Genomic DNA, 25506 nt, shown 5'->3' with positions numbered 1-25506 from the left:
TTCATCGGATGCATCCGATGAAGTGAGCTGTAGCTCACGAAAGCTTATGCTCTAATCAATTTGTTAGTCTCTAAGGTGCCACAAGTCCTCCTTTTCTTTTTAGGAATACAGACCAACACGGCTGCTACTCTGAAACCTGTCATTAAATTAGATTCCTGAGTGGTTGAATGTTATCTACTGATAAGGTTTATAAATGCTTCAGGCAATCAGAACTAAGCCTGATCATGGAATAATATAAACAAAGATTACCCTCTCCCATGGCCCTGACCAGGTCTCTTCCAAACCCCAATCCCTTCCCTGGCTTCCACAGCATTCCAGCATCAGCTACAAGTTATTCACTTCCACAGCTATGCACAAATCCACCCCTGCCTGTACCTCCGTTCTCAACTTCACCTAAGCCTCTTTGCAAATGCTCCCTTTCTCTCCTTCCAGTCCTTCTTTCCCAATGCCCCTAATGCTTACAAGATCCTCCCGGTTAAGGTTCTCTAAGCATTCCCCAAGTCCTCTTCCAAAAACTCCTGAAAACCTCCCTTTACACCTTGAAGCATCCCAGCTACAAAGACCAAACGCCACTCTGCCTTCTGCTCAAGAGCATCCTCTATAAATGGGACGGGTGTTGTCTTCTAGCACCCTTCTCTTTGCAGGTATTTACACTGTGCTCTTCACCATGATACATGAGAGTCTCAGATGTGTCCTGAACATCTCCAGCACTCTCAACTTTTCTGGACTCACTGCAGACAGAAACATCCATCCATCCATCCATCCCCCACACCCACACTCCCTGGACATTTCACAATTGCTTCTTCTAGTATATTTCCCAAGACTTGGTCCTGCCTTGTTTTTAAATTCCCAAGAAATAGGACTTCCACCACTTTCCTTAGGCGCTATTAATATTTCTGTTACCACAGCACCTAGAGGCCCCGGTCCTGGTTGCCGTCCCATTGGGATGGGCATTGGACAATCTAATCTAATGACAGAGATGAATCACTGAGTTGTTGAGGCACATTTATCTGTTGGCCAGCCCAAATCCCATTGAAGCTGCTCACTAGTGATAAGATGGGCTGAGTGGCATTGCATTGCACTTGTGACGTTTACATGTCCGAGGCACCTCTCCCCCTGAAGGTGCTACACAAACTACACACGTACAGCAGCAGCTGAAAGGCACATGGTATATTGCAGTGGGGGGGGGAGGAATTTAAATTTTGGGCAATAGAAAAGCAAATCCCTACTCTTACGAAAAGTGCCAGAGGACCATTAGCACAAATAACCCCAGGTTTTTAAGGTCTTGATTATCTGATATCTTAAACCTCAGGTTGCCAACCCTCCAGGATCGTCCTGGAGTCTCCAGGAATTAGAGATTATGTTATGTGATTAAACCTCCAGGAATACATCCAACCAAAATTGGCATCCCTAATTCCAGAGAATAAAGCTGGCAAAAGGCCTGTTCTCAGAAGATCCACATTGCCCGTTCTGAAAACTTATGCCCATTTTACCACTGAATTGAGAGTGGGAGACTATTGTCATCACCTTCTGATCCAGCCAAGCTCAGACCACTATCAAACACCCAGTCTGAACCAATCTACACACATAGCAATGCACACTGAGTTTATATCCTCAGTAAACAGCAAAACGGACAGTGCACCCGTGAAAGAATGCATGCATATACATGGGTCTGCACAAGTGTGTGAACAGTGCAAGTTTCAGCCCTACCCCCAAGTGTTCACATTCAGTGACCCCATGGTGCACCTTGGCCTCCCTGCTGGTAACGGGGGATAGGGGGAGGGAAGAAGGCTTCTGGGCCTCTACAGTTCACTTTGACTTGTGTTCATCCTCACTACTCTCAGTAACTGCTCCAAGCCAGTTCCCTGCACTGGTTTCATCCAGCAGTAAGTGGGCCCCTTCCTTAATGGGTCCCTGTATTGATTTCTGAGCATCCACAGATTCAAATGTGACAAGTTTCAGAGTGGTAGCCATGTTAGTCTATATCTGCAAAAACAACGAGGAGTCCTTGTGGCACCTTAGAGACAAACAAATTGATTTGGTCCTAAGCTGTTACTGAGTCAGTGGAGGAAGAGGAAAGGAGTACTTGTGGCACCTTAGAGACTAACAAATTTGTTAGTCTCTAAGGTGCCACAAGTACTCCTTTTCTTTTTGCGAATACAGACTAACACGGCTGCTACTCTGAAACCTGGAGGAGGAGGGGCAGTCAGTTTCTGTAGCTCTCTGGGGAGAGATCTGACTGATACACAGGAAGCCAGTTCTCAACGCAAGGAAGAGACCAAACACCAGATTAAGAAGAGGGGCAAACTCTTTCTTAAAGACGGAAAGAAAAAGCAAGCAAGCAAGCATCCATCTACCTCCCTTTAAATTCCTCCAGACGATAGCAGACAATTTGTGAACGGCCTGATTTGCATCTTGTCTGGACAGTACTCTTAGCACTCTATACTATTTAGTCTCTTCCGTGGTCACAGCACCTGACACAGCCACAGAGCCAAGGCCCTGAGATTTTGGAGGTAGCCCCCCAAGCCTGAGAAACCTCATCCCATCCCACCCCTCCAAAAAAAAGGATGGATCTAGGAAGGTCTGTAAGCACCATCTTCATCTTTTAATCTCCTTTCCCTTCCCACACTCCAACCAGCTGCACAGTCCGCTCTTGTGCCAGAGACTTATGCTTATGCTCAAATAAATTTGTTAGTCTCTAAGGTGCCACAAGTACTCCTTTTCTTTTTGCGAATACAGACTAACACGGCTGCTACTCTGAAGACTGACTATATACTCCCAGGACATCCCCATCCCTTTTAAACCTGGTCAGTATCACTCCATCTCCTCTGGAATACCTACTGCCTTATTTATGACCTATTTTTTCTGGGGATTGCTGTGAGAAAATTCAACGGCACTGCAATGTCACTGTAGCCGGGTCCGAGACGGAGTCCTCCAGGTTTTTTACCCCTCTGAACTATTCCTCCCCCTTGTAGCACAGCCAGGAAATCAGGCGTTGAAAACAGCCAACGGTCTGTTAAAAATACAGCCCTGCCCTTGCTAAGTGAGATTATTGCTTAAGCATGGCTTCCTGGTAAAGCAGCAAGCAGTGTAGCGAAGCATATGGACCCAGAAGAGGACAGCTAACAGGCACCGGAGTCCAACTACTGCGATATAAAACTGAGTCATCGTACTCTCCCCCCTGCTTGAAATGCCACGCTTCTCCCAAAGCCCAGCCCTCAGCCCCACGTCTCTTCTTGCCTGCCCTAGTCTACAGGCTATCAAGATCTTGAGGATAACCCAGGCTGGTTAAAGCATGAGAAGACACCTGTGTTGTAGCAGATTCCTCCCCGTGAGTCAGAGGAGAGCAATGCATTTCAGATTCTCTCCAGCCATCCGATGAAGTGAGCTGTAGCTCACGAAAGCTTATGCTCTAATAAATTTGTTAGTCTCTAAGGTGCCACGGGTACTCCTTTTCTTTTTGCGAATACAGACTAACACGGCTGCTACTCTGAAACCTCTCCAGCCCTCCAGGCGCTAAAGAAGTAGACTCAAGATACTAACCAATGCAGCACATCCGGCACACCAGGTGTGCGTTCAGCTCCCTCTCCCCTCTGTAGATGTGCCACATCTCCACCGCCTGCTCTCAGCGCCAGCAGAGCTAGGTCCTCAGTACGCCCCGGGGCTTTTGCACTGGCATCCTCCACAACCGAAACAGGAAAAGTATCTTCAAGTCAGTCTTGTGTGTGCTGGCTGGGTCTGTCCCAAGCAAATGTCTCTTCAGGTCTCCACTGGGGCTCCTCCCACCATTTCCTACCGCCTGCTTTAAGACACAGTTCCCTTTCAGGACCTCTTTCAGGGTTCTCCTCACCCCTTGGAGAGGAGTTCTTCCCTCATCAACAGGAGAGCCCAGACGCTGTCACTCTTCCAGCTGCTCCCAGCTTGGAATGGCAGGGGAAGCACCAAGACCCAAAAGCAAAGGGGACTGCCTTGTAGAACAACTTTACACAGCCACTGGGCACAACAGACCTGTGCCTGCAAAACCCCAAACAGCCACCGCTGGGGCAGTTAAACTTGCCACTGATCATTCAGAATCAGCACAGACATTGCCTAATATCCTGCTGAGCCATGCATTAGGCTAGTCCACATCAGGCAACATCCTGTGTGAAGCAGTCACCGGTCCCCAGTGTCTTCTCTGACCCAGGCAGACGCAGACTAGAGCCCCTTGCAGAAGGGGGCTTTAATCAATATAAAAATTCAGTGCCCACATGCTGCAAACAAAGCTCCCTGACTTGTCAGGCTGACTTGTCAGTTCTTCCAAACAGCAAGGAAAAAGAAAGTTACTCTCCACTCCAAGGCTCCTGGAAACATGCAAGAGGCATTCCACAGAACCGCATAGCTCCAGGGCATAACAGGAAAGCAGAGAGGGTAGCTCACAGTGCAGGTCACACTGACTCCAGGTACCTGGGAGATGACTTTCCAGTATATCTGCTTTGCATCTGAAAGCCCAACAGGTCCAACTTACTGTCCCACCACACCCGAGAGCAGCACCCTGAATGCAGCAAGGCCCAGAGTCTGCACTAACCTGGCACGCAGGCTGTTGGTTTGTTTTTCCAACTTGTTTTTCAGTTCTTGGTTAATTGCACCAGTCTCGCAAACTATGATGTGAGAGAACAATAAAGGGCTTTTTCATCCACACTGGCCAGCCAGCGACTTCTTCACAAATGATTTCCCCTGCCTCAAAGCTCAGCATCAAACCCTTTGGCTGAAGACTGGGATCCTGCACACAGCAAACTCAGAACGGCGGCAGGAGGGATAACAGGGGCTGCTTTATCGCTGCTCTTTCCTTTCTTTGTCTAAATATAATTCCACTTCAGACGTTAGGCTAGCCCTGCCATCCTCTCCAGAGAGGAAAAGACACTTTGCCCAGGAGCCAGATATAGCATGCTGGGGGCAGATCAAAGCAGGCATGTCGAATAAAACTCTAGATTTTCTCCTCCTGTGGAGCGTTTGCAGGGGGCAGCTTCAGGGACCTTCCCTTGGAGATTTCTGCAGGCAAGTAGCTCCTGAGCTGGCTCTCTCGTATCTGGTGCACTTTCATAATTTCACACAGAAGATTCTTTTGCCCTGTTTTACCACCTCTCGGTAGTTCTTTAATTCTAATTACATTACACCTCCCCCACCACAACTACCCCAGGAGCTAATAATAATGCCCTGTTACTTCTTACTAACAATATTAAGTCATTGTAAGCTTATCTCTTGCTGGCTAATCTTTTCCAGAGTCACCCTGATAAGCAACCAGTTACAGCTCCCCCTCTGCTCCTCTCAGTTCTCCCTCCTGCCTAACAGAGGCTCTCTGGCTGGCTTTCCTCTGGCCACCCCAGCCCCGTTCCCTCACCACCCAGAAGATATCCAATCAACGGGCCTGGCATTCCAGACGAGAATAGCGGGCAGGGGCAAAGCAAAGCTGCTATTGTCAGTGACCTGGCCGGCATGCAGGGAAAGGACGAGAGCAGAAGAAAGATTCCAGCAGCAGAGAAATGTCATACAGGACACCAGTCAGGACCAAGGAAACTAACGAGACAGATTCTGGCACTGAGTCTAGTAAAATTTGATAGCCTTAATTCATCTGGAATATAATGGTCAAAAGCGTAGAGAGGGAAAGGAGGGGTGAGCGGGTAGGGCACCAGCCTAGGACTTGACAGATGTGGGGGTCAAGTCCCTGCTCCACATTTGACTTTGGTCAAGTCACTCATCCACTCAGTGTCTCAGTTGCACATCGGTAAAACAGGGGTAAACAGCACTCCCCTACCTCACGGGAGTGTGATGTGCACAGATACATTAAGAATCAGGAGGCATTCAGATACTGAGATATCTGAGGCCATATAAATATCCAAGTTAGAGCGAATCCTTAGCACACAGCACGCTCAGCCGGATAGGGTCAGACACTCTGGTAAAAAGGACCTGTATCCTGTCTCTGCTGCATGCTGGTGGAGCCGCACTGGTGCAGAAAAACTCTTTCAGGTGTGTATTTCACGTATAATGCTTTCAGCTGTAGAGGAGTCCTTCCACACCAACCGCGCCTGGAGCAGAACCAGACTAGCTTTAAGCACAGTTGCATAACAGTTTACCTCACTGGTACGGACAAGGAGCTTTTGTTTGTTTGTTTGTAACAACCTATAATATAATTGGCTGGCACAGCTGTGAACCCAGTGTGGACAGAACCTAAGAGAAACTCCAGACACGTGTCCCAGCAGATATAATCTGGGCTAAATGAGCATCAAGCAACAATTCCAGGAAACCAATTCATGCTGCTCCATGTACTAATTGGGCTTGGCTTAGCAGTTTGTTCCAGAGGTCAGAGCCTTTGCAGGACCAAGCACTCCTGCCCTCCTGATCATTTAATAGATGAAACCAAGCTGCTGTGGCCACGGCCACCTCCTCTCTACCTTTTCTACATCAAATCTCATTCCAAGGAAGGTGCTAAAATGAAGATCAAAGACAAGTGAGAGGCACCATCTGTTCATCTCTGCAGGCATCCTTAGTGCCAACAGCTCTACCAGTCACCAGAAGTAACAGCTTGGGGAGGGGAGATGATCACCCTTAAGGAAGGAAGAAAGGCATTTAGTTCCATTGTCAGTCACTGATGCAAACCCAGCTTGAGAGAGAATCTGAGCTGCATTAAAATGGAGCTTCTTTGGGTACAGTGTGGGAAAGCAAGAGGAAAGGTTTCTCCTCTCTCCCTAGCAATGGAGTCTAGCTGGGAAAGTCAAAGCTAAACTTCCCTCTCACCCCATACGAGGGCCCTGCCTTCTAGGCTGGGGTTGGTGGAGTGGTGTAGGGAGAAGACCAAGACTGAAATGAACAAGGTGAATTCCTTTTCACACCCTCCCACACAACAGAGCCACCTCCTGGTCAAGGTTGTGACTACAGCCCTGCGTGGATACAAAATTCGTATCCGCATCCGATCCAAGAGCTACAAAAATGGTCTGTGAATATGACGACAGGTTTCAGAGGAGCAGCCGTGTTAGTCTGTATTCGCAAAAAGAAAAGGAGTACCCGTGGCACCTTAGAGACTAACAAATTTATTAGAGCATAAGCTTTCGTGAGCTACAGCTCACTTCATCGGATGCATTTGGTATCCGATGAAGTGAGCTGTAGCTCACGAAAGCTTATGCTCTAATAAATTTGTTAGTCTCTAAGGTGCCACGGGTACTCCTTTTCTTTTTGTGAATATAATGGGGATATTGGCAGATTTTCAGGGCTCTAGTTGTGACCAGGTACACAAGGGAGAAGGATTTGACACTGCTCATGCATACAGTTGTCCATCTTTCAGATCCCAATGCCAAAGTTCAGGTATGCTCTGCTCTGCGGGGGGCAGGTGAGGGGAGTGAGCCCAGCATGGACGTCCCTGTACACATCTGTTTTTCCTAACACTATTTCAACAGGCACATCGCAGACCAATCATCTGCCACAAGGAGAAGAGCTTAGATCCAGTTGCATTCCCAACACAAAGCCAATCCCCCACTAGGAGCTGCACAGACAATAATTCTGCACTGGGAAAGGAAGGCCTGTGGCCTATTCTCCCTGCCAGAAGCAATTCATAACTAGCCTCTTCTAAGCTGTCGCTCCCCACATCGGCTTTTCCCCATTTGTTTCAGAAAAACGCCTTCCAAGCCTGCCAGCTACCATCATTGTCCACACGATGGCTGGGCTCCCTGGCTTCTTTCAAGTACTGATGGCAATCTAAGGAGGAGTCTCATCCTCCCTGGACTGAGAGGGAGTTGTATTTATCAGTCAGGTCAATTTTCAAAAATTTGGCCAGTTTGGAGAAATCCACTGAGTACCTGGGCAGGCAGGCGATTTTACTTAAAGGGGACGTGAACAGGATTTTAAAACTTCAGCTTGCCCTTTGGGGCTTCTTTCTCGAGGAGAAAAAAGGCCTGAAATGTATGCAGAGGTGCTTTTTTCTAATCTTAAAAATATCAGGGACATCAAGTCTGCTCTCCCCTAGCTTCGCTGGAGCACCTCTCAGCGGCCCCAAGATTGGCTACTGAGCCACAACTCAGTATCTGAAGGAGTGGTGTTGTTGACTAACTTCAGTGACCCAAGGAAGTTTTTCTTAAATAGATGTTGATAAAACAACAAAAGTTTTAAACATCTGACTAAAAATCCCACCTCCTATCAATTGCTCAAGTTTTGCTCTGGATTTGGGTGGTGTCATCATTTCACTAGTTCTCCAGTCACCATATTTTTCAGTCTAGAGGATTTGAATTATTAAGGTAAAAACAAGCAAGAAGAAAAAATACTTTGGGGGAAAAACTCTTCTGCCCTTCTGTATAAACTTATTTTAGAAGGGCATATATTCTATTTTGTAGGTCACCTTTTAATTGTTCTGGAATATGGGGGGAAATGGAATGGCTCAGGAATACAGGGGTGATTAAAATCTGTATTTGCTACTAATTTGAACGGTGGCATGAACACCACTGAAAGCAGAGAGCTAAATGAAGAGGATATAGAGTTTAGAAATATGGATGGGAAATAATGTGATTCAACCTGGAAAAATACATATAAACACCTCTAGTGGAAAATCAGCCAGAGAGATGCCAGAGAGAGACAGGAGTTGGAAGGCGTGTACAATAACTGTATGGCAGAGGATGTAAATGCAACCGAGGAGTTTATTTATACCAGGTAAGCTACTATGAGACTACCCCGATCTTCCTGTAGGCTTGGAAGGGAGCGAGTTTGCAATATGCAGAGCTAGGGGAGGATAAGACATGATCTATACCAAAAAGGAAAAATGAGGCTGTTTATTAATGTAAAGGAAAACATGAATCAGATGAGGCTCACTTTTTCCATCACCTACAGTGCAATAGTTTTAAAGAGGAGGGACAGGTTCCTCTGATACACTAAAAAATATAGGTTGCTGAGTTATGCTGGGATCTGGGAGACTGGGAACAGATAGTATCTCTAAAGAAATTAAATGCACACGTGGTGTGGAGACAAACATACTGCCAAGCAAATCTGTCTGCGGCAGCTTCGACACTGAAGAGATTAAGTGGGGAAGGGTGACTGGGTTAACTAGAGACATTACAGCTAATGCTCTGTTTAGAGGCGTATACTGTATAGTGTACAAAAGATGCATAACAGCATCTTTACCGCACTAAATTCACCCCAAGGAGTCTAAGCCAATCTATATGGTGTTTCCCCTCTGATGCCTTAGAAACCAGTATCTTCACCCATCTGGTTTGGGAAATGGCCTTTTAGGTTTAATTTTTGGAAGAAAGAATAAAATACTCTGAGATGTTACCAAAAGGGCTGGGGCACTGCAACACGCAGGGGGAGACAAAACCATCCCCCAGCCATTGGCTCTCGGACCACACCTAGAGCCAACGTGCAGCTTTGGAGGAAGTAAAACAGGAAAAGACTCAAGGTGGGCAAACTGAGCGAAATGTGGCTGCACATTGTAACCGATGCTTCAGCTGCATGTATGCAATAAAACAGTACCAGGCAAGTACGTGACAACTGTGCGACTCTAGTCAATACCAGAGCACCATCAACAAGGATGTTTGAGGAGAAAACCAGGGCTGCACCTTTTAACTCCATTGAAATACATGGGACCGGAAGAAAGGGAAAGGGATAGGAGAAACAAGGGAACAACTGGCGCGTTTGGATAAAAAGCTAAAATAGACCCAGTGTGCAGGGAGAGCACGGACCGAATTATTATTACTGTTTAACAATCTAGCATTTCCATTTCTAGGTGTATTAGGTGCAGAAGAGAAAACTACACACCCTGTTCTCATAATAAAATATCCATTTGACTAGAAAGCCCTGAGGTTCATTCACAAGAAAGGCAAAATGGCCTTCCCACCTCGTGAGTATAGGCTGACTGCCCCTGGGGACTCACTCCACTCACTTCCTGGCCCTCCTTTCCCTGAGAAGTCCAACTTGTCAGTCATTTCAGTCTATGAGCAACAGGTGGTTCCAAACCAAGCTTTGGAGGGGTTCTGATCCAGATCCAAATTTTGATCCGGTCTCTGTAACAGGCTGAAAACCATAACCCCAGATCCAAACACTTCCAAACTTTGGGAGCTCAGACCCATCTTTACAATAAGCACGTTATTCAGCAACGTGCTCCATGCATCTGTTAATTGCTGTTACTCAGCACCTGGATTGGGCGGCTTTCCCAAGGGATGCCAAAGCTGCTGCTTGGGTGCAGACTCTGAGCCAGAGCAGCAAGGACCATCACTCACCATCCCCAGCCATTAGATAGGGCTGCACTCTGGTTGCTCCACTTCCTCTCAGGCAGGTACAGAGCTGTCACTCTATACTGATCTACATGGTGACCTGCCCATGAGAGATCACCAAACAGCTGGGGCATGGTAGCCACAGAGGGAACAGGGAAGGGTAGGTAGCCTCTTCCCACCTCCCGGAGCGTGGGGAGGAGTCCTTTTGGGTTGCTTCCTGGACATGCTAACTGCAGAGCATGTAGGTGAGAGGAAGCCCAATTTTCTTGGAGTGGTAAGAAATGTAAATGGACAAAGAGCGAAAGCTGAAGGAGTGGGGGGTTGGGGAGCGGGGGGAAGAATGGGAGACAGAGATACGGACTGGAGGGGAGAGAAAACAGGAAACATCCAGAAGAAAAAAAAAAAGACTGGCTTGGAGTGAAAAGGACAGTGTGGAAGTGCAAGATAGGATAATATTTAGCACTTGTCTAAGGCTTTACATTTTCCAAGTGCTTTATCATCAGCTGATGAATGCTCATGGCCGTGTGACATGGGCACATATAATCCCTATTTTGGGAAACTGAGGCAGACAGCCTCAAAACTGCACAGTGAGTCAGTGGCAGAACATAAAATGAAAATCAGGAGTCCTGCCAGAACTGTGTGTCCACAACAGGACTGCGCTCTGAGTGTATGTTCTGACAAACGTCTATTTTATTGTAACAAAGGGCTCTGGAATGGATTGTCTGTAAAAGAAAATGGCACAATGAACATTTTGAGCATGCCCCCACGGCCCCTTCCCTTCCCATCCACCCTCTCCACACCAAGCCTCCTCAGAGACCCTCACTCTTTTCCCAGTGCTTCCAAGCAACTCCCTCTTCTGCGCCTCTCACACCCAAGCAGAGAGACCGGAAGAAAGTTTAGTAACAATTATTTAGTTATCTTTGTGCCCAAACTCTCACAGTGCCAGCCTGACTCCACCTCACGGCAGGAGGAGATGCTGCCTCTCACAAGGGGAAAGAAGAACAGAAAGCAAAAAACTCAAGAGTATCTCCCTGTGCTGGGAGAGACCAGAAGTAGCAGCCAGTCCAGAAAGTGTGTGCACTCTTTTACCAAAGCTGTTGCTCCCAGATGATGCTAGACCCCACACGGGGCTGCAGAACTCAGCCCTGTGTCTCAAATGCCATCAGGAATCACCACCACTTCCTGGAGGAAGGAACAAAATCCGTACACTTTTAACAAGTGGACGACAGCCATCTTGGTTCCTCACTCTCCCCCTCCTGCAGGCACATGCCACATGACCACCCACCCTCTTCGCACTTCTGGGGACTTCCTGGACTCTGCTCGCAGCCAAAACGTGACGAAGGGAGGCAGGAGGTGGGAGATATGAACCCGATACTCTAAGGGCAGGAAGAACTTTACCTTCTCTTCTCCGTCTCCTCAAGTACAAGATCCCAGCAATGCCAAGAACATGACTCAGAACAACGACCATGGGCGGCAGAAAGGTCCCATCCAAAAGAGGCATTGTCACCTCTTCCCAACCTGGAGGCCTCCGTCCCGTTTCCACAAGGCCTGGGCTCTGGGTCCAGCTCTACGTTCTCTTCTGCTGCGGTTACAGCTGCATGGTTCGAGCATCACAAGGGAAAGGCAGCAAGAGGCAGGCGTGGAGCTCACAGAAAGCCGTCACCCGCAGTAACTACAGAAACTTCTTGTCGGTTTACACCAGGCAACCCTCCCTCTTGAGAGCTCCAGAGCCAGTCGCCCTCGCCCCCTCCCTAGGCAGGCACAGTTACAGCTGAAGTATCAGATAAAGCCCCGGATCTCTCCACACAGGGCTCAGCGAGAGGGAGAGAGAAAGTGACTCAAAAACATCTTTCCTTGGCATCCACTGACGTGCTGAAGTGATTTGACTTCAACCCCCCTTCAAGAGAGGGACGTCATGCTCCTAAATTTCCATGCCTAACCCCATTGGAATGCCTGCTCTCCACGAACACGGGCCTAGCCAGGGAAAGAGGAGGGACTCTGCCAGAACAGTGAGCAGCGTCCGCCTGCGGGATACAGCCTTCGAGGCCTGAGGCCTGTCTCAGTGGCCCAGATTGGCCTTGTCAGAAACTCATCTTGCTCCTGGATCAGAGACTCAAGTTCAAGAGGAGAAGGGGGGAAACACACAGTTATTAGATCACTTTTAAACATTTCCATGTTTCAGAGTAGCAGCCGTGTTAGTCTGTATTCGCAAAAAGAAAAGGAGGACTTGTGGCACCTTAGAGACTAACAAATTTATTTGAGTATAAATATAAGTATCATCCGATGAAGTGAGCTGTAGCTCATGAAAGCTTATGCTCAAATTAATTTTAGTCTCTAAGGTGCAACAAGTCCTCCTTTTCTTTTTGCAAACATTTCCATGTGTGCTGAATGCAGGCATCGGGCTGATTCCATCACTGGAGTAGGCTGGGGCGATTCCTCCGACTTCCGCGGAACTGCACCCTGCTTACATCAGCACTGAATTTGGCCCATCGTGTTCCCAAACCTTTATCTTAAAGATAAACTCTCTCACGACAATTGGCTGTAGGACAAACCCAGTTTGTTGCAGCTCTGGGGCCTGCACTGAACAAGGAGCAGCCGATTCAGAAACGAAGGTAGCAGTTTGGTATCTTTCAAAGACAGTGGAGGCACACTGCACCCTTTGTTTGCACTGGCTACTCCGAGTCACCAGGCAGATTCGCCCTTTGAATTGGTGCCAGGCAAGCTACGAGACAGCGCACTATTGTTTCAAATAGCTTGGTTTGGAGCCCACTGGAGAGCGGGCGTGTCTTTTAAGGACATCTCCTGGTCATGAAAAGGAAACAACCAAGATCTGATCATTTTAGTGTCAGGACATTCTGCTCCAAGCGACCGTAACATAAGCGGTGAAGAAGTTGCAGTTTCATTTTCAGTTCTCTCTCTCTCTCTCTCTCTCTCTCTCTCTCTCTCTCTCTCTCTCTCTCACACACACACACACACACACACACACACACACACACACAAAAATACCAGGTTGGCTAGCCTGGCTCTCCATTGTTCCTCATTTCTCCCTACAATTCTCACCCATGTCCACAGGGCCCCCTCCCTCATCATCCATTGTGTAGAAGTGGTGGTGCCTTTCACAGTGCAGGATTGGACAATAAGCTGAGAGAGGAGGACTAACCCTAAAGGCTGTAGTTTTTAGGAGAGATTTATTGTTTGGAGGAGTCATTTACAATCCATACATTTCCTGTTTAATCTTGTACATTTGGGACAATTTCCATAAAGATACATGAACCAGGAAGGAAAATATAGAGCACACCATGCTGGTGTTAAACCTCTCCATGAATAAAAATGGGGACAGACCACTTACCCAGAGTGGTTAGATAAGCTGCCCAATAGAGAACAGATGGAAAAGAGATGAAACAGCTGGGAGAAATGTAATCCTTCGAGATGGGCCAAAGAGACTGGAGTTTGGGTTTGCAAAATCGCATGGGTGGATCAAGCTTTAGGGTTGTACCAGCAAGGCAAGGTTCCAATCTCGGTTCAGTGTCATCAGAAACCCCAAAGTTCCAGACAGGGCTTCAGATAAGAGCTGGGATTTCCCCCAGCTCTGCAACAGAATCTGCGGTGATTCTGGTTCTGCAACACCAGAAGTAGGGTTTAGTCCAGATCTATATTCCATTTTATCTGGACCATGAAAGACTTAGAGGGAAGAGTGTTTGGATAAAAGGTTCCTGTTTGGATCCATTTCTAATCACTCTGCTTGGAGCAGCAATATGGGAACGAGCACATACCGGCCTCATTTTTGCCCCTGTATTAATCTTCGTGCTCTCAGCTATTTTAGTAATTGACCATAGCTGGCGTTTAATTGGGTCTCTCTGATGTCCAGTTCGCCATAAAGGCACTCTGAACATGCAAAATGAGATGCGTCATTTGGTGCAGAAGTCATTCTATTAAGAGTTAGTATCTAACAATGCCTCTGGTTACTTGAGTTCTCATTTCTCCTTCGCTTTGCACAGGTGCTATTTGGGACAGAGAATCCCAAATACCCTAGCCTCAAGAAGGAGCTGCACATCGGGATCCCATTTCAAATCCTGATGCCCCAATATTTAAGCTCTCACAGATCATTTATCTTTGTAAGTACAGGCAGAGAGAATGGAGACCCCCCAATTCTGGGATATAGATCAATTTCCCACCCCCCAAGTTGATGATCATATACTCCGATATCCAATTGTTTCAACCTCACTCCAGTAAAGGCACCCTCTCCAAAGTCTACTGAACACATGACCCTTTAAACAACCAGTTTCTTTTTCAAGGTTTTTTTTAAAACAGATTCAGGCTCTGGTCTGAGATGAAACTTGAAGGAAGTGGTCTGATGACAAAACAGCAGTTGATCCTTCTGAAGAATTTTTGAACGGAAGGGGAAAGCTCTCCCCACCCCATTAGCACACAAGCTTGTTCCTTGTAAGCAAGAAACAGTGAATGAAACCACTAACTCCACTGCTCTTGCCTCAACTTAATTGAGACAGGAACTTCTGCTCACTAAGACCGAGAATTTAGAGCTTCCCACATGTTTAGAATCTGTCTCAGGTTTGATTCAATCAGCCCAAGTGACAATGCTGTACACAACTGCTAAACCAAAAGAGCCTCAAACCGTGTAACAGCCGCAACCAAGGCCAGAGGCCGGCCGGCCCAGCAGCACTTTAACCTCAAAACCTCAGTGTGCTGCCAAAGCCGGCAAAAACATTATTCTGTATTACACAAAGTAGCAACATTTCATTCATACACAGCAACACAGAGGCGGGGAGACTTGCATGCAGTAGATGCTTGGAACTTCCCTGAATCAAAACATGGGCTCAATTCCTCCTACCCACTTTAACGTAGAGACCCACCATGGGGCAAAGTGCAGGTTTATTCCTGCTGTAGAATGTTTTCTAGAGCTTTGCTCTGTCTGACTTCAACTATCCCAAGAGACAGGCCTTCCCCACTCACAGAGGGACTATTTCACAGTGTCTGTGATCCAGCGCTGGGTGTTTTCAGAGGAACAACCTGTCCGAAGGTCTTCCTCATCTTCAATCTATGTTGTCCCCTTAATTCCAGCCTACTGCTAGCTCTCTGTGCCACCCTAAAAAAATCCCGCTCCCTCCTTGGTGATCCTACACCCACCTACTTCCGAGGTACTGGGTGTCCCCTTTTCTGTTGTAGTCAAACTCCATATATTGAGCTGTTTTAGCCTCTCCAGCATTGCTATCACCCCCCGCTGGAGGTGGGCAAGGAACACAGTGCTCATCAGTGCACTGTCCGGATGATGCTGTCAGTCTCTTGGACAGAGGGCAGAGAAAGCTGGAACCCAAGTGTGTGCTCCTTGATTTAAACATGAATTTGATGGATCCCCGCCATAGTTAAGGCTCAAAATGGGTTTAGGTGCACAGCAGCTGTCCAACGTGACAGGCAGTGTCCGAAAGCAGCAACACTGATGCATCTAAGAAACCCCTGCAATTCTCTCACCTTCTATTGATTTATACACAGCTGGGTCAAAAAGCCTGGCCTCAGGCAGGTGCAATTATGCAACAGAGTCACCTGGCCAGGACTAGCAATGCTCTCTTTGCCCAGGAGGGCAGAGCCTCCGTATGGACTGGAAATGGCAAGCTTCTGGCACCTGGTAAAGGAGAAACAGAACAGAAAGGTGCTCGACAAAGGCTAGAAATGGAAAGGGAAAGGCAGGTGCATTGAGTGAAATGAAAGATAACTCTAGCCACCAGGTTCTGTTCTTGCGGAGAGCTGAGATCCATCTATGTGCCCCCAATGGTGTTCCATACAATGCCACTTCCCTGAGAGTGAGGGAGCCCGCAGTCCAAGCTGTAGGGAACAAAGGAGACACCCGGAGAATTTAGGAAGCTCATAGGATCCCACCAGATTAGCTAGAACAGCAGCGTGGCAGAGAAACAGCCACCACGTCAACAGAAATTCACTCTGTGTAACACAGAGAAAAGGCTGGAATGGAGACAATTGCACACACTTCTAGGAGGCCTTCCCACGGGCTGAGTTAAGGCCTGTGTGTGTGCACGTACCTATGGCACTGGTCACAAACAACTGGACTGCCAACCCCAAGCTTTTCAAAATCTGAGTCAGATGGCCCAAAATCATAAAATTGGCTTAAAAGCCCTACTACTTTTCAAAATAACCCATGGTGGATTCTTTTTATTGATTGTCTAGTGTCTGGGTCACCTTTTCAAGTGTCTCTCGGCAACCCCGGAACACCAAATGTTGTAATACTCACATGAAAACAGTGAGAACGAGCCACGCTGGCTTTATAACAATACAGCTGAGAAAGTACAGGAAAGCAGAGTGCGGCATGAATGGAAAGGTGGGGAAGGACCAGGTGGCGAGGAAGAGAGAATAAGAGCGAGGAGGACAATAGCAGCAGCAATAAGGTAACGGATGCAGGAAGTAAAGGAGGGAGGAGGCAGCCAGCTGCAGGGAGGGAGAGCTCTGACTCTTTGCTATGGCATATAATTAACTGCTCCATCACCTAGGGACGTAGACAATACAATAAGTAGATACTGTGTGCTGTGCCACCCCCTGCCACTTCCAGCTCCCCTGTGGGCCCTGCCACCTGCAGCAGAGATGGCATTGAGCGAGCACAGCGCCAGAGGGCACAGAAGGGCAGCAGTTCAAGTCCGAGATCCTCCCAGATCCTCCAGCCATGCCGTCGTGTCCGCCTGCAGTGGGCAGAGTGCCTACGTTTCTGGAGAGGCCCAACTATCTCCGCTCACCGCAGCCCCATGGGAACAGCCAGGCCAGATTTGAAAGAGACAGGCTGATTGAGCAGCCAATCGGGTTTCAGAGGGAGGACCAGCCATAGCAGATGTATCAGTGGATGTGAACATTTAATCTGCTAACCCCTTGTGTCCTTTATTTTCACCCTGCAGCAAGTCGTCTGCCCCAGCTGATCCATGTCCAGAACAGGCCCTTACAGCCAGCATGGGAGGGACAGCACAGCGCAAAGGAATGAATTATGTCCTTAAGGGGGCAGTGCACTCTTCTGCAGAGTCTGGAGCTAGGGACAATGCTGGTTCACAGGAGCACGGCTCGCCAGGGCAAGTCTCCGTCTGGAGTGGGCGTACTGCATGGGGCTGAGTGAAAGGACCAGGGTGCACTTAATTCCACTCAATTTAACTCCATTTCCTTTTTCTCTTTTAATAAAATAAAAATATCGACTGCATTCAGCGTAAGCGAGTTTCAAGCATTTTCTGGCTGCTGCAGGAAACCGATAACAGGCTGTAATTCATCCAGCTGGGAGTGACGCTGGAAATACTGGGAAGACACAGAAATCTTATCTTTCACTCCGCTGTCACACACTGTCAAACACTCTGCAGTGAGCCTGCTCAGGGGGCTACGGAAAAGGCAGCTGGATGCTCCAGGCCCTATTCAGAGCCCGGCAGTAGCGCTCAGGCGGTGGCAGTGATAGGAGCCATGCCAGACAGGGCCCTTCTTACACCACCCAGCCATGGAAACCATTCTACACATACAAAAACAGACAGCTAATTTTAGGTGCCTTCAAAGCGGCTTCTTGGGCCAAGACGGCGGTCGTTCTACTGGAAAGGAAATGGATGGGGGAAGAATGTGCATTTTAGAATTAAACAAGAACCCAAGGAGAGGAGAGAGATGTTGACTCCACACATGGGATTGTTCTGCACTTACAGCATTGTCTAAAACAGGCCCGGAGCACACGCCAAATGCAAATCAATCCAGGAGCCGCAGCTGGGTTCTGTCACCAGGTTCGCTGCTACAAGGGTCCTGTGCTTCTCAGTTGGGCCTGATAGCTTATTTTATACCCTGCACATCCCTTCTCAGAGGCAGGACACCATCTCGCCCATAGAACCAACATTAACAAGCGCGGCCCCTCCTACCATGCCCTGCCCTCCAGTGGCCCCTTTTCTCCTGTCGTAGCCCTACTCCCCACGGATTTTCAAGCCACACCTGCAACACATGTCTTTTCTCCATGTACAGCCTCTCAATTTCTCCCTCTGCTAGTCCTAGGTGGAGTACTCTATATTATACAGTTTTCACAGTAGCAGCCGTGTTAGTCTGTATTCGCAAAAAGAAAAGGAGGACTTGTGGCACCTTAGAGACTAACAAATTTATTGAGCATAAGGTTTCATGAGCTACATCCGATGAAGTGAGCTGTAGCTCACGAAAGCTTATGCTCAAATAAATTTGTTAGTCTCTAAGGTGCCACAAGTCCTCCTTTTCTTTTTATATTATACAGTGTTCTTCTGCAACTATTGGCTCGGTTCCCGAATTCTGTCATTATACACATCCGTAATGCATTGTGATTAATCTAAAACCAATCCTCCTCTGCCTGAAAATACCGCCTTTCATCAGAGAACCTCAGCACGCTTCACCAGTCCCACTCTGTCCCGATCGGAGCCAGGGCTGGCCTTTTAAGGAGGACATGCACCCCACAAGCACAAACCACCACCACAACCACCCCTAGCTGCTGTTCGTGCTTTTCATCCCTAGCATTCCAAGTGCTTTACAACCGAGGGTAACTGAGGCACAGCACTATAAAGTGACTCACTCAGCCAGACCAGAGGCAGAGCTGGGAACAGAACCCAGGCCTTCTCAGCCCCAGTCCAGTGTTCTATTTACTGCACGACACTGCCTCCCATCCATCCCCTACAGACCAGTGAAGTCAATGGGGAGCATTTCCGTTCATTTCAATGGGCTTTGGTTCAGGCCCCAACATAACAGCCAGTGGGAACGCTCCCAGCACAAACACAAAGACAAACCCATTTCCCACTCTGTCTCACTGCACAGGGTTTAACAGAGCAGCTCTTCTGGGTGAAGGTTGCATTGCCCCCATTTTACAGAAGGAGTAACCGAGGCACACAGAGATGAAGAGACTTGTCCAAGGCCACACGCTAAGGCAGTGGCAGAGATGGGAACAGAGCACAAGAGTCCCCTCTCGCCGCCATCACCACTGGACCATGCAGCATGTCATACGGATAAGTACAGCGCTCTCCTGGGTTTCTAACGTTGGTGTTCCTGATCCCTAGGCACTTCCCCAATCAGAGGCACTTGGAGCTCATAGCAGAGGATGATGGCAGTCTGGTTAGGGAGCCTGTGTCTCATGCATCAGCCCAGCCACGTTATCCCTGCCTCACAGTGCCGCCTACAGGGAGGGACTGGGATGGCTGACCAAGTATACCAGGCTTCAGCCACCACTGGACCGGCCATCCCACCCACTGTCAGTCTTTGCAAGAGCCATGTGCCCCCACAGCACAGCTTCCTCTGCGCCCTCGAGAGAGAGCAGGCAACCACAGGCCTCCCCTTCCACTGAACGATCCCCTGTCCGAGTGCAGCCTTTCCATTCCAGAGCAGAGTCATGCCTTGGCTCAAGCCAAATCTTCCCCCTTTTACTGTGTGTTTTCTTGGTGAGTCATGCTTCCCGGTCGCATTCCTGCAGCGGCTGCCGGCTTATGCAGAATCACGTCTCCTTATATGACTCGGGAAGCCGCCTGCCAGCAGCTCAAAGCAACCAGAAAGCAATCACTACCCTGAAAAAACAGGGGCTCTGCTCCCAGCCCCTCACACAGAGAGGGGGCAGACGTTCCATAGCCCCTAAGCCACCCCGCCCACCTTTCTGCATGGCAAAGGATGGCCCCAGGAGCCAGGGCTGCTGTAATGGGGGTCTACATACTCCAAGCCCAGGGCAGCTCTACTGAGCTCTCTCCATAAATCATATTCTTTATTGCAAGCGGTTGGTTGCTCCCAACCTATGGTTGCAATGGACTCATTTCCCATCCGGCATGCTGCACGGGGAAGAGACCCAGGTGCATTCTCAGCCCTAGGCAGCTGTAGCAGGTTCCTGCTCAACCTAGCGTCAGACACAGGAAGTGACCCCCTGACTGATGGTTGCAGGAGCCACAGCCTTACCTAGTATGCTGCACAGAAAGGGATATAAACAAATGTATATTAATAAAGTACAGAAAGGGATCCCAATGCCCACATGCTCAGTGCATTCCTGCCCGTGGCCGCCAGGTGGCGCCGCAGAAACATCAAAAACCGAAGCATCTTTGATTCAGGGAAACAGTCAGAAAACAGCTCCTGTTTCTGGATGGAGACGAGAGAGAACAGAACTAGCACAGAAGCCGAAAGATTCAGCCTAGTTTCCAGTCCTGACACATTTGCACAATGGCTGATGCCCAGCTAGCAGCGGAGCTGCATATTAAATGGATGGAGGTGGAAAGAAAACCCCACCAAAGATGATCAAGGGTCTGCAGTACAGCTCCCATCGGAACTAGCCCCCAGTTACTCCGACTCCACCCTCAGCTTTTGATCTCAATTCTGCAGCACCCTGGGAACACAACGGCCCTTTTCAATATGCACAACTAGTCGAGACTATACAAAAAGGCTTCATCTCCTCCAGTGTATCAAGCTGAACATAAAAGCAGCCACAAATACACTAGGGAAATTCTTGTCCCTTGGCTGGGGAACACAGCGACGATACTGATGCTGCTGTATTCATTTGACAGGGAGGTTTCACTACACAGAACAATGGAGAGGAATCACACACAGCTGAGTCATTCCATGGCTCACCCAGAGAATACTTGGTTCACCATTCAGTCTGGCATCTTTGCGAGGGAGCCGTTTAAACAAAATCATCTGACATGGGGTGTCGTGTTTTGCAAAAGCCTGGATCTCAAACAAACACCACAATGGCTCCTGCTTCCCCCAAGGAGCTACCACGTATCCCTGTTTCATTCCAGGAAGCCAGCCTGGGTCGCAGGAAGGGCTGTGGGCAGCCGCTGAACGATGAGCCACCAGCACAAAGGCAGAATCCAACTCATGTCTCCTGACTCAGCTCTCCTCCGGCATCTTTTCCACACCTCCAGGCCTTTTTTTAGTCCTGACACTGCAATGGGGCTGACTGAAGATGTAACTCGTGACTGTTTGGACAGAATGACAAGATCTGGAGACACCAAGAGGCTTCCCATCCAGAAAGAGCCTCTCTTTTCTTTCCCTGGATAGCTCTCATATCCGGCGGGCTTGGGGCATTTTGAGAGTCGGGCATTTTATGGCAGCTGATCAGAATCACCAAGGGACACAGGATGGAAGGGGCCACTTGACATCAGGAATGCCCAGCTCATCCTGAAAGAGCGACATCATTTCACTTCCCAGAAGCCTTCCCACTGGAAGCAAGCAAGTGCCAAGTCAACCCTGAGAAACAAAGCAGCCTAAGGCAGTTGTTTTTTCAGGGCTTTGCCCCTTAGCATTCAGAGATCACTGGACAGAAGCACACGCCTTACATAGGCAAAGAAAGAAAAAATATCAGTTCTCTGCATACCCCGTAATGCACCAACATGGCAACCCGAGCACCTGACCCATTCCAGGACTCCAGACCTTCACTAACACACATGAAAAGCCCAAGAATCTGATCTCTTCCCTGCATGACTGCACCTCTCCACTCCTGTAGACTTCATCCTCAGGCAGACCCGTAACGCATCTACCCTCCTGCCATCAAGGTTTCTAGTTAGCACTGTGGGAATGAAGAAGGAGGTGCCAGACTCGGGTGGGATTTGCTTTATGCCCAGGACCATGCACCCACTGCCACGGCCCAGGCAGAGATGCTGAGAGGAGCAACTCTGGATGGCTTCAGCAGAGCGGAGCCCCTCTGGCTTGGGCTTCTAAATATCTCAGTAGGATGCAGTAACTAAACATGAATAAAGGCAAACACCGTACCTTCGCAGCAACTGTCATTAGAAACAGGTACAGCCAGAGCTAGCAAGACAAAGAGACACCTCCATGAACAAGAGACAAAGCACCCTTGGAAAGGCAGGCTCTCTCTCTCTCTCTCTCTCGCTCTCACACACACACACACACACACACACACACACACACACTGCAGCAAACCATCTGGCTCTCTCTGACATACACACACACTACACGCTCCTGCAAGCAGAGACAGGACTGTGAACCATTCCAAGGCACACGAGCCATCACCACCCCTGGCACCCATACCAGGAGTTATAGGAAAGAAAATAAAGAGAACAAAGCTGACATTCCCTATGATCTATGTTGTTAAATGGGAGATGAGCAGACCCTGGCTAGCACTTCCCTTGAGGCCTGCTAGTCTGGCAACTATCCACCAGTGCATTCTCTTTGAAATTCCTTTTACTGCAGGTGAATCACCAATTCCTACATGCACAGACAAAAATTCTGTCTTCCTCCACTTATGTCACCACCTAACAAACAAGAAGGAAAGAGCGCAAAGGAGCAAGGTGTGGCCTACCCCTGATTTCAGATGCATTCTCCCAGCAGCCTTACCTACACTGGAACAAATGCCTAACAAACACATTTGCTGTCCCCAGTTCTGTCCAAGTGACAGCACCAACACTGAAGCACTTGTGTTGTTAAGGTGCCAGAGACCACCATGTGGTCTGAGCAAGGTTAGATGACGGAGTGCAGAATACCTGGAGACCTCACCATGTTAGCATTCTCACCATCGCTACAACTGGCTGAGCCAAAGCTACAGGTAGCAAAGCACATTTTAGGGGGCTGGGAGGAAATCTTCCCAGCGTAGATGGGAATTATGCACCTCGGTGCAGTGACCTTGCAGACCCAGGGCTCAAATGCAGACTCTGTTTCAGAATCCTGGCCTGGCAGTAACTGCAGGTCTTTGTGAAATCATGATGCTTCTCACTACTTTTCGCACTTCTCAGCCAAAATCCAAGCTGCAAGGCATTCACTCGCCCCCCACTCTCTTTCTGGTTGCTGCTTTAGGTAGTGCTGGGCAGGGTTTACCTATGGCAGGAGCAGAGGAAAAACGGTTTCAGGAGGCACCAGACATTTTTTTACCAACCGCTTACAAGCTTTTGAACTGGAATGTTCCGCTCCACTACGAGAACATTAGGAGTGAATGTTTAACTGCAAGGATCCCTATACAGGGCCAGCTGAAGGGCTACAGTTTCACCCGCAAAGGCCAACCAGACAGAAAGCAAAACACCCTCCAACAGTAGGAAATATTTAAAAGCATCACACAGGGAATGCTCCCTCCCACACTCCCACAAGTCTGAACAGCCCACCATGCTCCGAACTGAGCAGCAACGTCAGCCCTCGGACATTAAGAGCTAAACCTGCCAGCTGTCCAACAGGTGGTTAACATTAAAAAAAAACCTGAACTCAGAGGAACTCTGGCAGGGAAGTTGCTGGAAATAAGGACTGATATGTTTAGCATCAATACCTCTTTTCAACCGGTGCTTGGCACCAAAATAATTATTATATTTTTAAAAGACTTCCCTTTCCAACATGAAGCTGACCAGTCTACACACACAAACTGCAGCGCTTTAACCACAGGTGCAACGTTGCATTGGTTTAACTACATCAGTGCAACATCCCACCTTTAGTTGAGCTAGTGCGACTCTGGGTACACCCACACTTCGAACTGAAGCTGAAACTTCCAGCTCGAGGAGACACATGTGCTACCTCTGATCTGGCTAGTGCATTAAATATAGATGCAGAGCCAGGGTGGCGTGAGCAAGGGGAGGGCTAGCTACCCAAATACGATGCCATCTGAGACTCTAGACACATGCTCAGATTGCCAGCTCTTCCCACCATTCGCACCGCTGTGGCTACACTTGAGTTTTTTTAGCATGTTAGCTCAGAGTGCAGCTGTCTCTCCTCGAGCTGGAAATGTAGACACACGAGAAATATGCAGGAAAGCGTAGGTCCTCTAAGCAGGGATGGAGAGCTAAAAACAGACATCAAGAAGGCAGAGATGTTCGATGCCTGTTTTGTTTCAGTCTTCACTAAAAAATTAATGGTGACCAGATACTCAGCACAATTAATATTAACTATTAGGGGAAAGGAACAGGTTAACGAATATTTAGATAAGTTGGATGCATTCAAGTTGGCAGGGTCTGATGAAATTCATCCTCGGGTGCATAAGGAACTAGCTGAAGCAATCTTAGAACACTTAGCAATTATCTTCAGGAACTCATGGAGGATGGGTGAGGTCCCAGAGGACTGGAGAAGGGCAAACATAGAACCTAGCTTTTAAAAGAGGAACAAAGAGGATCTGGGAAATTATAGACTAGGCAGCATAACTTCAATACCTGAAAAGATAAGGAACAAATTATTAAACCATCAATTTGTAAGCACCTAGAGGATAATAGTGTTATAAGGAATAGCCAGCATGGATATGTCAAGAACAGATCATGCTGAACTGATCTAATTTCCCTCTTTGACAGCATTACTGGCCTAGTGGACAGGGGAAACCAGTAGATGTGACATATCTTTATGTCAGTAATGCTTTTGACACAGTCCCATATTACTTTCTCATAAGCAAACTAGGGAAATGTGATCTAGATTAAATTACTATACAGTGGGTGTAAAACTGGTTGAAAGGGTAGTTACCAATGGTTTGCTGTCAAACTGGGAGGATGTATTTAGTGGGGTTCCACGGGGTCAGTCCTGGGACCAGGACTAGTCAATATTTTCATTAATGACTTGGATAATAGACTGGAGAGTATGCTTATAAAATCTGTGGATGACACAAAGCTGGAAGGAGTTGCAAACATTCTGGAGGATGGGATCAGACTTCAAAATAACCTTGACAAATTGGAGAATTGGTCTGAATTCAGCAAGATTAAATTCAATAAAGATAAGTGCAAAGTACTTCACTTAGGAACAAAAATCAAGTGCACAACTCAGAATGGGGGCTAACTGGCTAGGCAGTAGTGATGCTAAAACGGATCTGGGGGTTACAGTGGATCGCAAATTGACCATGAGTCAATACGTAAAAAAGGCGAACTTCATTCTGCGGTGTATTAAGAGCAGTGTCAGAGGTAAATCACGGGAAGTCATTGTCCCACTCTGCTGGCACTGGTGAGGCCTCAGATGGAGTCCTGTGTCCAACTCCTGGCAACACACTTCAGGAAAGATGTGGACAAATTGAAGAGTGGCCAGAGGAGGGCAACAAAAATGATAAAAGGCTTAGAAAATCTGACCTCTGAGGAAAGGTTTAAAAAAAGGTAATGTTTAGTCTTGAGAAAAGAAGACTGAGGGGGGAGCTGATAACAGTCTTCAAATATGTTAAAGGCTGTTAGAGGATGGGGATCAATTGTTCTCTGTGTCCAGGGGAGGGAAGGACAAAAAGTAATGGGCTTAATCTGCAGGTCAGGAGATTTAGGTTAGATATTAGGAAAATCTTCCTAACTCTAAGGGTAGTTAAGCTCTGGGACAGGCTTCCAAGGAAGGTTGTGAAATCCCCACACTAGCAGTTTTTAAGAACAGG

General features: G+C 48.0%; 1 protein-coding gene and 1 long non-coding RNA gene across 2 annotated transcripts in view; both read right to left on the bottom strand.

The window, feature by feature from the left end:
* MACF1 (microtubule actin crosslinking factor 1) overlaps positions 1-25506 on the bottom strand; it is a 259982-nt gene that overhangs the window by 176113 nt on the left and 58363 nt on the right.
* Positions 2197-6963, bottom strand: LOC122458265. Its single transcript, XR_006278223.1, has 3 exons — positions 3498-6963; positions 2770-3363; positions 2197-2671 (listed from the first exon to the last, which is right to left on the bottom strand). It is a non-coding gene; the product is annotated as an uncharacterized LOC122458265 (long non-coding RNA).

This window comes from Dermochelys coriacea, chromosome 19 (assembly GCF_009764565.3).
Source record: "Dermochelys coriacea isolate rDerCor1 chromosome 19, rDerCor1.pri.v4, whole genome shotgun sequence".
NCBI lineage: Eukaryota > Metazoa > Chordata > Testudines > Dermochelyidae > Dermochelys > Dermochelys coriacea.
This window is presented reverse-complemented; position numbering and strand designations above follow the sequence as displayed.